General features: G+C 38.5%; 1 protein-coding gene across 1 annotated transcript in view; it reads left to right on the forward strand.

The window, feature by feature from the left end:
• The window catches only part of FAM110B (family with sequence similarity 110 member B), a 153039-nt gene that overhangs the window by 23862 nt on the left and 111841 nt on the right, over positions 1–17336 (forward strand). Inside the window, exon 2 of the mRNA XM_023222423.2 lies at positions 12964–13062. The gene's annotated coding sequence lies outside the window, so the exon portion shown is untranslated. The remainder of the gene's footprint in view (positions 1–12963; positions 13063–17336) is intronic.

Genomic DNA, 17336 nt, shown 5'->3' on the forward strand with positions numbered 1-17336 from the left:
ATAGATAGATAGATAGATAGATAGATAGATAGATAGATAGATAGATATAGAATCACCGTCTACATTGAATGAATATTTTACCTCTTCACATTAAATATAAGAATCTTACAACTGTATATTTCCTTTACCCTCCTTTACTTTTACTGTCCTTGTGCTGTTCTCTATTTTACTTGTATGTTTGTTGTAAACCTCACAATACATTATTTTTAACTTTTCAGACAAATATCTTTTTGTAAATATAAAAAAGAAAAGGCCAGGCGCGGTGGCTCACGCCTGTAATCCCAGCACTTTGGGAGGCCAAGGCAGGCGGATCACAAGGTCAGTAAATCGAGACCATCCTGGCCAGCATGGTGAAACCCCATCTCTACTGAAAAAATATAAACATTAGCTGGGCATGGTGGCACACGCCTGTAGTCCCAGCTACTCAGGAGGCTGAGGCAGGACAATCTCTTGAACCCAGGAGGCGGAGGTTGCAGTGAGCCGAGATCGCGCCACTGCCCTCCAGCCTGGCAACAGAGTGAGACTCTGTCTCAAAAACAAAAAAAAGAAAGAAAGAAAAAGGAAAAAGTGTTTATCTATAAATCCACACATTTGCCATTTCTTGTGCTCTTCATTTCTTCCTGAGATCTAATTTTTTTTCATTTGGTATTATTTCCCTTCAGCCTGAAGAACATTCTCTATTGTTTATTATAGGGTAGGTCTGCTGGTGATTAACTTTCTTAGCTTTCATTTAGCTGAAGACTTCTGTTATTTGCCTTCATTTTGTTGCCAAGTATGTAGTATTCTAGGTTGTCAGCTTCCTTTTCTTTCAGCATTGTAACTATGTTGGTCTATTATGGCCTCCCTTGTTTCTAAAAAGAAGTTGGCTATCATTATCTTTGTTCCCTTGTATGTAATGTCTTTCTTGTCTTACTGCTTTTTAAAATTTTTTTCATTTATGTTTTATTTTCAGCAATTAGACTCAGTTATGCTTAGGCAGGTTTTTCTTTGTATTTGTCTGCTTTGAGTTCATTGAGCATTCTTGGTTGATTTTTTTTCCCAAATTTGGTACATTCAATCTACATTTGTTCAAATATTTTTAATCCTATCATTCTCTCTCTAATTGTCCATATATTTTATTGTTTGGTATTATCTTGCAAGTCACTTGCACTTAATTTGTTTCCAGTTGCTTTTCTCTCTTTGATTTAGTAAATTCCTTTTTTTTTCCGTCTACAAAGTCCAATTAGCAAGCCCTTCAATAAATTTTTAATTTGAATTATATTTTAGTCTTATATTTTATTTAGTGCTATTTTACAGTTTTTATTTCTGTCTGAAAATGTTCCATCTCTTCTCCTATTAGATTTTTTTTATTTGCGGTAAACGCCTTAATATATTTGACGTAGTTGTTCTAAAGTCCTTCACTAGTGAGCTCACTAAGTGAGTCATCTGAGATTCTGTTCTTACTTACTGTGTTTATTTTTACTTGTGGATTATATTTTCCCATTTTTAAATATATTTTGTAATTTTTAAAATTTTCAGTGTTAAATTTTTAAATTGTATTCAGGTATACACAAAATTGTTTGTTTCATTTCTCAAGAGTGCTAGCTCTCTTCTTAATGGAGATAAGGCTAAGGAGCTGTATATTTAGATCCCTGAACGTTTAGTTAAGGTTGGAGTTACACTTTTAATTAGATCGAGTTCACCTGATCAGCCTTTTAAAAAAAAAGTTCATGTCAGTATTTCAGCTGGGAGAAAGTTGGTCTACAATTTTAGATCTTTGATTTCCTGTTGGATTAAAAGATTGAATGAAGCATCATGAGAGTATATGGGCTACATGATTTCTCTCAGCCTTCTACCCTTTCCACTGTTGCTTTTTTGTCTAATTTGGGAGGCTGGAGGAAGGTGGCGGGAGATCAGAAGGCTTATTAGGAAAGTAATTTGCGTTTGCATTTGTTCTTCTAGCTTCCAGTCTGTCCCACCAGTGCATGCCACTGTCTGAGGCTTGTGTTTCTGTCCTTATTACTGCCAGTCTCTCTCCGATGACCTGTTCCTCCTGATCTAGACGAAGCAGTCTTTGCTCAGATGGGGAAGCTGCTGTGGCTTTCAGCTCACCCAGGAAAGGTTACTTTCTTCCTGGACTTAGGCTTCTTTCCATTTATTATTTTTTGCTAGGCCCATAGAAAAGTGACTTTTTATTTTGTCCAGGTAAAATTTTTTGTTGCCATAGGGTGGAAGGCTTTTTTGTGCTTCTCATTAGACACAGAAGTCTCACATGCATTTTTAAAGCAAGTGCCCCAAAGTATAAAGTGTCAGTGAGTTTTCTTTCCCCGTGGATGCTGATTGGGTTTCACCAGTTGGAAGCACTGGATGACCATCAGTGCCCAGTTGAATGTGTTAAGTGACATTCTTCTAATTTTTCTTTTATCCAAGTCTAAAATCTGTGGTATCTGTGCTATTCTATTGGGTCACCTCTGGTTACTGATACCTGCCAACCAAATAGGATATCTGAAAGGCAGTAATTAATAAATAAATAAATAAATAAATAAATAAATAAATAAAACCAAGCATTGCTCTGTAGGACTTGTCCTGAGACACTCTTTTTTAGTTATGGAACTGCCCAATCACATGTAAGCCAGAAAACATAAAAAGTTAAAGACACAAACACAGAACGGATTCCTAGCGTTACTACTACTTATGGTTTAAATGTAATTATTTACCATTTCAGCTACTGTATCAATGTTGTTAAATGTATTGTCATTTAGTAGTCAGAACAACCCAGAGTAAAACTGAGATTCCAAGTTGGGGTTGACTGCAAAATATACACTTTTAACCACTGTGCTATAAATGCTACCTTGTTCAGCCTAGTTGATCAACCAATATTATTTTATCCAATACCAACTTGGTTGAACAAGGTAGCATTTATAGCACAGTGGTTAAAGGCGTATATTTTGCAGTTAACCCCAACTTGGAATCTCAGTTTTACTCTGGGTTGTTCTGACTACTAAATGACAATACATTTAACAACACTGACATTAATTTCCCTGAAGTTCTAAAGAGAACATATAGCAGACATTAAATATGGCAAGTTCAATCTGCAGTGAAACCTTACCCTAATTGTTTTACACACATACTTTATGACCTGGCTCTAGCATTCCACTTGCTGGGGAGCCAGTGTTGAGAGTTTCTGGGGTGCACAAGTGAGAAGGAAGCTGAGCTGTGAGCAGCATTCTGGAGTGCTGTTGGTGCTAGTCTCTCTGTCCTGCGAGTGTAGTCAGGCTCTCACTTTCATAAACACAATGATTAATAGTTAGCCTGTTCATATACAAGAGCTTTACTGGTGAGAAAGACCTAACTCTGTGCTTCTATGCTGAAAGCTAAATGTCCCTTGACATGAGAAGTTAAGAAGTACCCAGTAGACATGCCCTACACGATGGGCAAACCATGTGGGCATTATGCTAAGTGAAATAACCCAGTCAAAGAAGGACAAATGCTGCATAATTCCACTTATGCAAAGTACCTAGAGTAGACAATGGTGACAAAGTACAATAGTGGTTTCCAGGGGCTGTAGATGGGGAGAAATAGGGGTGAATTAGGGTACAGAGTTTCAGTTTTGCAACATGAAAGGAATTCTGGAGATGGGTGGTGGTGATGGTTGTACAACAGTGTGATAGTACCTACTCCACTGAACTGTATACTTAAAAATGGTTAAGTTGGTCAGTTTTACATCATACATTTTTACTTCAATTTAAAAAAATTTAATAATATGCAACATGATGTCTCAATAAAATTTATATTTCAACCTTTAAAAAAAGCATCCAGTAGATTCTGTTATGTTTTACTAACATTATGCTTAATTTTTGTAGAACAGCAGAAAACATCAGTATTGATATTGGCATTGTTCTACACTTGCTTATTAAGGAACTGAATAGCTTTTCTTAAGGAAAGCCAAAAGTAGAAATTATTTGGCCTGAAATCATTGCCACCTGCTCTGGAAAGCACTTGAAGAAGGCTCCAATTATACTTCTAGACAAGAAAGCCCAAACCCAGGGGGTTGTTAGACAGTGATTAGTCTCTCCAGGGGCAGAAAAACAGTGTGGGAAAGCCCTGCCCTCGCAGGTGATGAGCCCCAGGAGCCTGTGTGTCTTTCAGACAGATTATGTGAGACTTAGAGTCCCTGCATCCGATGTTGAATATATGGTGGAGACTAATTTTTTTAAGGAAAAAAAATTAAAAGAGAGATGAATTTCATCAGAACTCTCAATACATGGAAGTATGGAAAACCGCCAGTTTATAATCTTAGTGGAAAACAAATTTGTTGACTTAATTTCTTGGCATGGTATTCTAGGGTTACTTAAGTACTATTACATAATTTTTATTTTTATTTTTCAAGCAACACAGCGAGTGATTTAATAGATAGTCATTGAAAAATAATAATTTAAAAGATCAGCCTCCAGATAAGAGAAATGCTTTCTGCTTTGCCCCTATGTTTTTACTTTAAATAAGTATTTTTTTATGATGTCAGCTAATAAAGGATTTTGCATGTAAAACTTAGCAGCTACAAAATACATGTTTTTTTGCAACAGTTTTTGCTGGACGAAGAGGTACAGTGATTTTGGAAGAACTGGGCTGATGAAAAAGTAAATATTTCCCAATATATTTCGGACTCGTGAATCTCAGGTCCTGCACAAGTTCAAACGTTTTTAAGGAAGGTAGCCCTACTATTCTCTCCTGCCTAGAATAGCATGGTAGTCCCACAAAACATATCAGAGTTACCCTTGTTTACATTCATATATGGGGATCTAAATAGTAGTTCCATCTAGCTGTTGCTCACATGTTGGCTGGGAACTTTACTATAAACTCTGTGTTTGCTTTGTCATTGTATTCGTCTTTTCTAGATGAGTTAGGATTTCCAGCTGTTGATTCAAAATCATTGAAATCATGGAAAATGAGAGCATTATTAATTAGATCATATCCAGTCAGTAATGTGCTAGCTTTGAAAACGTGTATTTGTATAATAAGCTGTGTCTGAGTACCATTTTTAGGAGTGTTAAAAATGAAAATGTGAGCTGTGTAGTACTCTGTTTAAAAAACTGTATTCTTTGCCACCAGGTATATTTATCTTTAATTTGCAACCAAGTATATTTATCCTTAAAAAGATTTTGTGACCCTACATTGTACTAAGCACTTATAGGTTTTTCCATCATGGCATTTTCCAGAAATTTCTATCTTGGCGTAACATTTCTTTGACCATATATGGATTTGCTAAATGTTATTGTTTATAGAGAATCAATGAACAAAAGTGATGGGCTACATTTGAGTAAATTTAATGAAACTTTCAATGTGCTTTTCTTTTTTTTTTCTTTTTTTTGTAAAACTCAGAGAAATGTACAGATCTGTTTCAACTCGGTCCAAATAAAAATAAATAATTAGAATACATAAAAAGGCTTCTCTTTAAGTTGTCTTTTTCCATAGCATGTGAGGAGCATTGCAGAGAGGTGATTTGGGTCTTATTAGTTTGAACCTCAGAAAGATGTCTCTAATTGTATAAGCCTGCCTTTTTTGGAAAGAAAAGGAAAATTTTCAGATTGTTGGGAAATCAATCATCCATAACCAAAAAGGGGATAGAAGGAACTTTATTAAGTGACTCCTCTGTGCCTGGCATTTTTACATATATTATTTTGTTGACATACATTCCTCCAAAGTAGGCATTATTTCTATTTGTTGATGAAAAAACAAATTGCCCAACTTGGTTTGTCCAAGGTACGTTATGAATAATAGTGGCAAGGACTTAGCCCAACTCTGCCTTACTCAGTGCTGCTGCTGAACAGCCAGCCAGCATTGAGTGAGTGTGTGCGCTGTGTCTATTCCTTTGCCCACTTTTTTATAATAAATTATTATTTGATCCTCACAGTGACCCTTGCAGGAAGGGGCTATAATTACCTTTTTATAGACCAGGAGGTTAAGTTAGTTACTCAAGGTCACATAGTGCCGTGGAGGCAGGCTTTGAACTCAGTTGACTTCAGAATTCCAAAGAGAGTACATTAGCTAATCATTTTGGTTCTTATACTATATCCCAACTTAAGGCAGCCTGGATCCTTTAGAGAGTTGCTCACCTTCTATCTTCTGTAGACTTATAATAATGGTATTTGCCTGGGCTTACACTATATCTGCTGCATAACCCACATTGATACACTGCAGACAGGACATAAACAACATGGCTAATTTACTGTCTTGGAATCCCACTCATTCAAAAATATCTATGAAGTGTCACATCCTGGGCCACGTCCCAGTGATTAAGATAACCAGGCAGGGGTTTGTGGTTTAGTGGGGAGATACAGCTATAACTAACCTTTATATCTGGGGCAAATGTTTTCGTGGAGACGAGCAAGCCACCGTGGGCATGAAGGGGAGAAGTGGTCAAAGCTCAGAGAGGTCAAGGGAATGTTTCTCAAAGGCAGCACTGTCTGAACTAGGGAGGCATGGGCTGAAAGTCTCCAGACTCACAGCAGGAGACAGGGGTGTTTCAGACAGTGGGTATTTCAGACAGTGGGTAGCATGTGCACAGTGGGAAGGCAAGAAGAAGCATGGCCTGATGAGAGGGTGCTGCAGTGCTTCTGAATAGCTGGAACATAGCAAATGGGAACATTGGTAGATGAGACTCCATCCATAGTGAGCTTGTCTGCCATCCTGAGAAATGTTTGGCCTTGATCTTATAGGTGATGAGGAACAGTGAAAGTGTAAAAATTATAGGCGTGATGGCAGGAGGGCATGGTCGCAACTGGATATGAGAAAGATTAATTTTGCTGAAAGGCTGGTGTTGGGAGACAGGTTGTGAGGTGATGGTAATGACCTGAGTGTCACACTGAGATTAATTAAGGATGAGAGTATTACTAAATTTGTAGCTGCTGCCAGGTGTCCCTACCTTAGATCCACTCAGTCCATTCAGATTTGAGATTGTTCAGTTGCCAGGATGTTCTTATCACGAGCTGTATAACCTCTCTATAACGTCTGCTACTCAGAATGATGTCTCTTCCTCCACATGACAGGCACTTCCCTAGTTGACGTGAATATTTTTATGTCCACATCCTGTCCACCCATGCCTCAGTTTCTGCTAGATCTTACCAACTTGGATTGGACAGGAGGTCGATGGTCTTTCTAGACTCATGCATCATCTTAGGGACTTAGTAGTGGGGGTTTGCAACACTATACAAGATTATGACACCTTCAACTGGACTTTAGAAGGGGGCTTGTAATGAGTACATTCACAGCATAATAGAACATCCCCTTTACGCCTGGTACATGGGTTGACCCACTGAGTACAGGGTAGTGCTTGTGTATATTTGTACTGAACGCAATGCTTCTGATAGTGCAGCCTATAATTTCACTAGTATTTATGCCGTAGCTAACAGTTGAGTGATAAACTTGCAGGCTTTTTTCACATAACATAGTTTGAGCTTCTACTGTGGATTGTATTACTTACTTGTTTTGGATGATGAACTTTGTAAGAGCAAGGACTCTTTTTTACTTAATCTTGTTGTCCTTTTTCATCTAGTGTAGTGACTAAACTATGCCAGCCCAGCCCATCAGGAAATATGTGTTGAGTAAATGTAGTTTAATTATTATTTTGACCTGCACTTGTTTTAGTACTGTAAAATTGTTCTAGCTTAGCACATTTGGAATCATGATTCTATTGTATATCATTTTAGTCATTGTCAACCTTGAATCATCGTAATCACTTTGATAAGCCTGTCTTATATCTTGTTTACATATTATAGATAAGAGTTTCTAGTAGACTCAGAGACAAAGCCTTGTGGATGCTTAAGAGGTTTTTCCCATTTAGCATATCAAAGTGTTTTTAAGAATAGTTTTGGAGTTGATTTATAATCTGGTCTATAATTCTTCAAGTTTCCACATTGACTGTTTTTTTCTACACATTCTTGGTCTTTGTTACCCACACAATGGGTGGGTTCAGTTTCTTGGCGGTTGACAGTCCAGTGACCACAACTGGATTTAACAAGGGGATTGTATTACTTGCAAGAAGTAAGGACACCAGGATAGTTCCCAGAGCAGTGCCTTCCCTAACTGTGGTGAAAACGGGGCTTTCATTAGGCTGGTTAGCTGTCATTGTATGAAGAGGTAGAATAAAGGCAGTGCAGGTACAGCTGCTGGTCATGTTTTTCACATATTATCAATCTTCTACATACAATCAAACTTTTACATATGGTCATGCTTCTACATACATCATTTGTATAGAAAATTGCAAATAAACTCCTCCCCAGGCAGGGTTTTTAGTGTAGTGATGAGGAGAGTTGGTCAAAGTTTGTCTCCAACTCTGGCATCCCTGGGCCCAACTGTTTTTTGTTTTTCTGGCGTTGAGTTTCTTCTTGGAACTTTTTAAAAGAACATGAACAAGGACAAGTGGGTTGTCTCTCACAGTGTTTACCAAAAAACCCAGGGACCTTGGGCTATATCTTCCCTCTCCTGTATGTCACTCTCCATGGATTATCAAGAGTTTTAGAAAGTTTATCTTTTTACATTGAAGAAATTTATTGCAGACCAAATAGGATTAGAATATATTCTGGAAATCTATTGTAAGGTCACAACTTACTAGAAGTTGTAGAACAAGGGAATGATTTAGTTTCCTTGTAAGCAGTATTATTGATTATTGGTTTTTCTTTTTTGTCGTCTCCAGATACTTAGCCATCATTGATTGCTATAATCCTTATTAATTATTTGAAAATGCTGAGTACCATCCACTGAAAGAGTCCCAGGGCTTATTGAGGAAGTTTGTGAATATTAAAAGATGAGAACACTTGAGTTTTTTTTTTTTAAAGCACTTTTGTGAGTTACAATATATATATAACTAAATTTACCGATTTTAAGTGTATGGTTTAATGTATTTTCGCAAATATGGGCAGTTATGCACCCACTACCACAATCCTGAAATAGAACATCTCTATCACACAGCATGTTCTCTGGGGCGTCTTTGCAGTCAGTCCCTTCCCCCACACTCTGACCGTGCCAATCATTGATCTACTTTCTATTGCTCTAGTTTGCCCTTCTCTAAAATTCCATATAAATATGATCATATGTGTAGTCTTTTGTGTTTGGCTTCTTTTCCATAGTATAATGCTCTTTAAATTGATTTACATTGTTGTATACATCAGTAATTATTTCCTTTTCATTACTGAGTAGTATTCCCTTGTGTGATGTACCACAAATTTTTATCCGTTCACCAGTTGATGGACGTTTGGATTCTTTGAAGTTTGGGGTTATTATGAATAAGGCTTCTGTGAACATTCTTGTGCAAATCTTTGTGTGGAATTTCTGTTTCAATTTTGTCTTGGGTATATACTTGGTAGTAGCATTGCTGGGTCATATGGTATGTGCTTAACTTTATAAGCAACAGCCAAATTAGTTTTCAAAGTGCTTGTAACATTTTGAACTTCCAACAATCATTGTATGAGAATCCAAGTTGTTTCATATCTTTACAAACACTTGATACTTTCTTTTTGAGACGGAGTTTCGCTCTTGTTGCCCAGGCTGGACTGCAATGCCACGGTCTCGGCTCATTGTAACCTCCACCTCGCGGGTTCAAGTGATTCGGCTGCCTCACCCTCCCAAGTACCTGGGATTACAGGCACCTGCCACCACGCCTGGCTAATTTTTTGTATTTTTAGTAGAGATGGGGTTTCACCATGTTGGCCAGGCTGGTCTTGAACTGCTGACTTCAGGTGATCCGCCCGCCTTGGCCTCCCAAAGTGCTGGGATTACAGGCATGAGCCACCGCTCCTGGTAACACTTGATATTCTCAAACCTTTTAAAATTAGCCATCTTATTTGATATGTAGTGGTATCTCATTACGGTTTTATTTTGCATTTCCCTGATTATGTTGAAGATCTCTTCCTGTGTTTTCTTGGCATTTCTTTATTTTCTTTTTGATATATGTTGGAAAGGACATCTTGTCCTTTTTTCTCCCTTAATATGGTTGTTTGGCACTTAGTTTTAATATCATTAGTGAGTTTATAAAAAGAAATATAAGGAAAATATTTTGTTGCTTTCACAGTTTCTAGAAAAGAGTTCTTCTTAATGGACATTTTGTTTCCTGACTGTGTGTGTGTGCATGTGTGCTTTTTTGGGCATGCGTAGAAGAGTTTTTCTGTCATCCGTTGGCTGGATTTCATTTATTTTACCTTGCTTGCTTGCATATACTCTTTATTTCCACGGAATCTGTCAGTTCACATTGCCCCGGAAAACTCCATGTGGATTTACTAACTACCCGTCTAAAGACACACTCACAGTTAAACTCTCATCCTGTGCAAACCTTAACTCCAGTGCTGCTCTGAAGGACTTCCTTGGTGACATTCATCGTCAGCCCACAGTGGGCAGGACACCATCTGGTGCTTTTCGGTTCTCATGCACCTAGCACTGTGCAGCAATCAATAATGGGAGAGTCAACACATGACTATTGTTAATAAGCTGCTGACCTGGGTGACCCAAGTGCTCTGCAGTGATTCTAGGGTTTCAGTGAATACGAATTCAGTCTGAACTGATAGATCTAATACTAAATCATTGTGAAATTCTACTTTCAAAACTGGTTATGTAAGCTTTGAGTAGAATACCTATGTTTTGCTTGAGAGACTATAAATCTACTTGAAAATGTGTTGCAGCAAACCTATGATTATGATATGACTATGAATAAGACAGGGAAACTGTATAATATTTTTGTATTAGATTTATCTAGGTTAGACAACCTAAGAATATCCCAAATTTCATTTTGGATTTCTCATGGGCATTCATATTTTAATCTAGCTTTATCGCTGGCACAAAAGGCAGAGTATGCCCTTGATAACTTTGAACAGTGGGTTATATTGACAGAAAGTTAAGTTGACTTGTGATGTAATCATGCTGAGTAGAAATGATTTTTTTGTGTTTGTTTTACGCTAAAATAGATGAAATTGTAATCTCTTAAGAGGTTATTTAGGAAATTAAAGATCCACTATGATCTAATAGAGCACTGGATTTATACCTAGAAAATCTGGGCATCTGGAGCTGGCTTAGCTGTGTGACTTTGAAGTGGTCACTTAACCACTCTGGGCTTTCTTTTTCTCATCTGTGAAATGAGACAACTGGAGCAGATGACCGTATGATCCCTAAGTTTCAAGCATCTGTGCTATGAATTATTTCTATTAGGATCGTTTTGATTTCACATGGCAACTTTGAAGATAAATCCAGTCTTGAAGTTCTCCATATGTGGTATTACTCCCTGTCTCAATCACAATTGAGTGACTTTTCTGTACGGTGAATTCATTCTAGTAAGTGTTCAGCTCTTTGCTATTTTCTCCCTTCAAAAGTGTGAGAAGGATAAGGCAAAAATCATGAGAAAAAAATGAACAAGGATTTTAGATATAATTTTTGGCCAACACAAAAAATATTGATTGCAAAATATTAAAATACAGAACCCTTTGCTTTGTTATTCTGGGCCACAGTCAAATTCATATGGGCCCAGATATATTTTAAATCAATATTTCTCTAACATAATAACATCACATGATTTCATTAATTTGAGTTTCTGGAAATTCCATATACCTCAGCAGTCTAATAAAATACTATCTTAAATTTCAGGTATTAAAGCAATAAAAAGAACCATGGAACTTGGAGTTTATATTTCTATTTTAATCTAATACTAGTCTACTTTATCTTCTTGTTGAACCTTGTTAGGTAATGGGACAGGAGAAAGTAGGCTGTTTTGAAAGTTTTAAGAGTGGAGACTATCAATCTTAGTTGTTATTTGGGCATTTTCAGGCTTTCTTTGTATTTTTTTGAAGTGATACAAAATCTGGATCAGGATTTGCAGCCTTCCTAATAAATGTTTAGTGAATCATTCATTACACATTGCTCCAAAAAGCAGATGATAGTGCTGAAGATGCTGGCATAGATCTTAATGAAGTAGTTTTTAGCCATTATCTGGAGTCCCAAATGCCTCCTTAAAATATTTTTCCCTTGGTTACTCCTATAAACCTGCAAAATATACAGTAAATCTCAATAAAGAAGATATCTATTGCAGACAGGACACTTCCTTCCCTGTGGGTTGGCTCCCACTTTCGAGTAAACAAAGACGCAGTCATTTGGACTGATGGTATCTGACAAAAGCAGATGCTGGAGGAGGAGACAGTTAAGATTTTCAGCACAGTATTTTCTTTAGCATTGCGGGCCGTCCTGATAACCACCACTTTCACGACTCGTCCCAGTATCTCCAAGTGCAGGAAAAGCAGAACATGTCCAGCAGACGCGGCTTTCCTCCAGGAGCCTCCGTTTCTTTCCCCATTTCCTCCAGGGGCCTCCGTTTCTTTCCCTGTTTGTAAGAAGGAGTCATGTTGTTTCTGGGTCCAGTCAATGTTAATTTTCCCTGACAATGAAATAGTTTGTACTTGAAATTTGGGACTGTGAGGCCATCAAGATCTGTCCTCAATCCAGGAAAAAGAAGTCCAAGACCAGCGGAAATGTTTGCTTGTTCATGACCTTGGGTCTGAACTGCATTTGGAGGGCAGAACAAGCTACTGGACCTGTCCTGTGATATCTTCTCCCTTTGCAAACATTAACAATGTTTCTGGAGGACAGCGTACCTGTTTTCCTACCCAGTTTTGCAGTTGTTTGTGAGGAGGCTCCATCATTTCCTGCATGATTCTGGGAGTTAGAAGCAGTGACATGTCCTTTCTGGGATGTTGAGTATGAAACGGTGCAAAGCCGGGATTCCCCAGGCACATAGCCACACACAGGCTCTTGTTTAGTTTATTTTCCATTGAATACATGAAGTTGGCCCTATACTTAGATTTTTGTTTTCTTTTAGAATCAGTTTCACAGTTTCTTAGAGCAGCTGAATTAGAAATGGGCTTTGAGGAAAAGCAATTTAATTTTAAATGATACCTTTTCATCGCTTTTATTCACCAGCGTGATTTTTAATCTGTGTCTTTTTCCTTTTAGAAATCTCCAAATTAGACATCCAGAGCAGCATTCTTGTTTCTTCTACGTCTTGAATTAGAAACTACCAAGGCTCTTTAAGTCCTGAAAAGGAAATAAAAGGTAATTATGTTAAAAAGTTATTATTAAAATCATGTATAAACCTGGTTATAAAGTAAATATGATCCTTTATATATTGAGCAGAATTTAGGTATTCTCCAATTTTTCCCACCTTTTTCATTCTTACTTTCCCTTCCCTCCTTCCTTCTTTCTTCCTTCCCTTCCTCCCCCTTCCTTTACATATATTAATTTAGCAAACTTGTGGAGTCTGCCCTGTGCTGGTCACTGTTCTAAGCACACACACTGTATTCCAACTTCCCATGCCCTGGCGGGAATGGGGAGATTGGCAAAAACCATCCTTGTAGAACTGGCTCCCCAGCCTCTGTGCCGGCTGGTGGGGGGCAGATGCTTTGCCATTGGTTTGGCTGAGAGGCTGATCCCAGCACCCGCCCCACCTTTGCTATCCCACTGGCCCTGCAATGCATGCGCTTCTCGCCACTCTCTCTGAACTTGCCTGGGTATTTACTTGCAGTGGCTTTTTTTCCTGAGAATTCTGAACACTCAGTGGATGTTTAACTTCCCCAATTGGGACTGTTAGAATTATAATCTCTCATGGGGTAAGTAAAACAGAAACGGTGTACTGTTCCCCAGCTACTGAATATGTGGATATTCTCACTGGACATGGGACCTAGTATATACATTTTTAATTACTAACATAATGTAATTGTTGCAAACAAATAAATGTTACAGATAAGTAGCACAGAATGCAACTTTCTACTCAAAAGCTGCTCTCCAGATAAAATACTGGTTAGATTTAGGTGCACATTCTTTAATTATTTTTTTCTCCATGCACGTACTAATGTTCAGGTATTCAGTCTGTATTAAATCCCTTAACCCTATGAGTGAAAGTATTGGGGTAAAGATGACTTCGTAATTTCTGGTAAATACTGTGACTTATTTTTGTTCTTGGCCTTTGTTAATCTAAATAATGATGTCTATGAGTTGGGGGCCACTGGCACACCTATTATGCACTTGTTTATTTGATGGTGTTTTGTAGTCACTTTCTGATCCAGAGCACTTACCTCCCATTGTGTTAGGAATGCATTAGTTGTTCCAGTGTTCCATAGAGAACCTGGACTCATGTGGCAAGGTGAACACCCTTATCTTGGGTGGAGCGCAGGAGTGGTAAACTTCTCCCTAAGCTGAGAACTGTGGTAAATCCACTCCAGTGTGGCTCTTGAGACATCGATTTCATGTAAAAAAATAATTTCTATTGTTATTTTAAATTCAGGAGGTGCACATACAGGTTTGTTACGTGAGTATATTGTGTGATGCTGAGGTTTGGGATATAAATGATCCCATCAGCCAGGTAGCAGCCATAGTACCCCATCAATAGGTTTTTCAGGCTTTTCCCACTGTTACCCCCCCCCCCCCAGTAGTCTCCAGTGCCTTTTGCTCCCATTTTTATGTCCATGTCTACTCAGTGTTTAGTTCCTACTTATATGTGAGAACATGCTGTATTTGGTTTTCTGTTCCTGCATTAATTCGCTTAGGATAATGGACTCCAGCTGTGTCCATGCTGCTGCAAAGTATGTGCTTTCATTTTTCTAATGGCTGTGTAGTATTCCATGCTGTGTATGTACCACATTTTTTAAATCCAGTCCACCATTGATGTACACCTAGGTTGAGTGTATGTCTTTGCTATTGTGAATAGTGCTGCAATGAACATATGAATGCATGTGTCTTTTTGGTAGAACGATTTATTTTCCTTCAGTTATACACCCAATAATGGGATTGCTGGGTCAAATGGTAGTTCTAAGTTCTTTGAGAAGTCTCCAAACTGCTTTCCATAGTGTCTAAACTAATTTACATCCCACCAATAGTATATAATCCTTCCCTTTCCTCTACAGAAGGAGCGTAAATGATTTCAACAAACAAAACCAAATAGTCCTGTTAAAAGTTGGGCAAAAGACATGCAGACACACTTCTCAAAAGGAGACATACAAGCAGCCAACAAACATGAAAAAATACTCGATGTCATTAATTATCAGAGAAATACAAATTAAAACCACAACAAGGTACCATCTCGCAGCAGTCAGAATGGCTATTACTAAAAAGTAAAAAAAATTAATTTTATTTTTCACAGTGTCTCTATCCATTCTTAAGCTGTCAGCTGCAAGTCAGTTGATTGCCACACGTCTTCCTCCTGCTGACTGCCTCTTACTCTGGCTTCCTGCCTCCCTCCTGGGATGCCAGAGCATTGCCTCTGGTGCCTGACTCGGCTCTCCTACTACCTTTCCCTGGTAGCCTTTGTTAACCTCCCCACGCGCCCTTGGAATTGAGCCCTCCCATCACTGGATGCCCGCCACTATATCCCAAAACAATTTTGCCGTAAATTCCAGCAGTCCCTCCTGAAACAGACCTGGGTAACCGAGAGCCTGAGTAACAAAATCCGTAGTCCAGATGCTACTATGGCCGAGGGACACAGTGGGCTGTGGTAACGAAGGGACAGATGACCATTGAATGGACATGGAGCATCCGTCTAGACCAAGGCTTGTTATCCTGGAATGCCTAGTGCCCTGGACATTCAGAAACCCTGTCATTTGGGTCTTGTGCACTGGGTATCATTGAGTTGCCAGCTTTGAAGCAAGGCTTCTGTTTTCTTATGGTGAGTTCCTTCAGGAAAACTTGGGCAGGGAGAGTGTCCCAGCTGGATATATCAGCCGACTTATGGGTTGGAAGGTCTGGCTCTGCCCAAACCAGTCCTGGCCCCCTTCCTGTCCATTGTTTCAGTTCTTCTCATGTCTAGTGACAGAGTGCAGTTCTGGAAAGCCACACTCCTCAGTGCTGAGGGTAAGAGTGTGGGCTTTAATGTTAGAATGACCTGGGTCAGGACCTGGACTCTGCCATGTGCAATATGTACAGCCCTGGAAAAGCTGTTTACTCGATGTGCCAGCCTCTTCATCCATCAAAGCAGAATAACAGTAGTGCCCAGATCATAGGAATGTGAGGTTAGGAATGTGAGTTGCAACATGAGCTGGCACATGAGAAGTGTTTGAGGTATGTTAGTAGCTTATGTACTGTGATCTTCTGCAGAATGGAGATAATACCTACTTCTGAGGGTTGCTGTAAGCATTAAATGAGGTGGTGTATATAAATACATTGTGCTGGGCGGATAGTGCGTACTCTGTAACTGAGAGGCCTCTATGATAATGGTAAAGTAAAAATAGCACTATCAGTAAATGTGTTCAGAATGGGACATTGTGACCCGGAGTGTGGGGGAATATCTAACAGTAGTAGGGAAGAATGGCCGCAAGTTCAGTCGTCTCATCGTTAGTTTAAGTCACTGTCTAAACTTTGGTCACAAAGGCTCATTCATAAAGGCTTTGGTTATGATTGACTACTAGAGTGAATAGTCAAGGGTTATGTGTCCAAAGATCCTTTTATTCTTATTAGGGGCTACTTTTTAAAAGGCAGTATATTCTTGGATTTTTATGAAATTTAAAAATCAACTTAAGAATAAAGATAGTAGTAATTATTTTGTTCTCTCATTACACAATATTTTTTATCATCCTTAAATGGGAAGTATACTGGAGAATGCTCACTTATGTTATATGGTTGTTATGAAATGATTAAAGCAAGCAAATTGAAATCTAATAACGTTTGACCCTATCATATCATACCTAAATTAAATGAGATGTATTTAACAAACTTTGGCATTCGTTTTCCTCTGCTTTAAACCAAAGACACATTTGAATTCTTGGTGTGTTAGAGAATTTTCTTACCATTTGTTTCACACATTTGCTTTTTGTACACTTGAAACTAATGACATTACTTGGCTTAAAAATGTCTTTTAAAGAAGAGAGTATATAATTACATAATTCACTGCAAGTCACCTTAGAAAGTGAATGTATCTGAGCCCTCCTGTCCATAGAGACCTGTCCTGTTATCTTAGCACCCAGACCTGGCATTGAGCATGCTCAGTACAGATGGGAACTGAATTGAAAAAGCAGCAAAGGAATTGAAGGTGTGAAAACCCATTTGTTAGAATGCTGAGAATATGGTGACATTTCTAATTTACCTTTAGCAGTACAGTTTAAACTATAATGAAAGACACTAGTGGGAGTAACATGTGCATTTGAATGCAGTGATAGTGATACTAGTTCTTTGCTCTGTGCTAAGTTTAGGATGCCGATGGGCTGGAGTCATCTGTCTCTTCTTTCCTTCTGCCCTCCTTCCCTGCTTGCCCCTTCCTCCTCCTTTTCTTACTACCCCCCACTCCTCCTCCTTATGAGATTGACCTTGTGCAAGGCCCCATGCGTTCTTGTTCTCCCAGC

This window comes from Piliocolobus tephrosceles, chromosome 7 (genome assembly GCF_002776525.5).
Source record: "Piliocolobus tephrosceles isolate RC106 chromosome 7, ASM277652v3, whole genome shotgun sequence".
NCBI lineage: Eukaryota > Metazoa > Chordata > Mammalia > Primates > Cercopithecidae > Piliocolobus > Piliocolobus tephrosceles.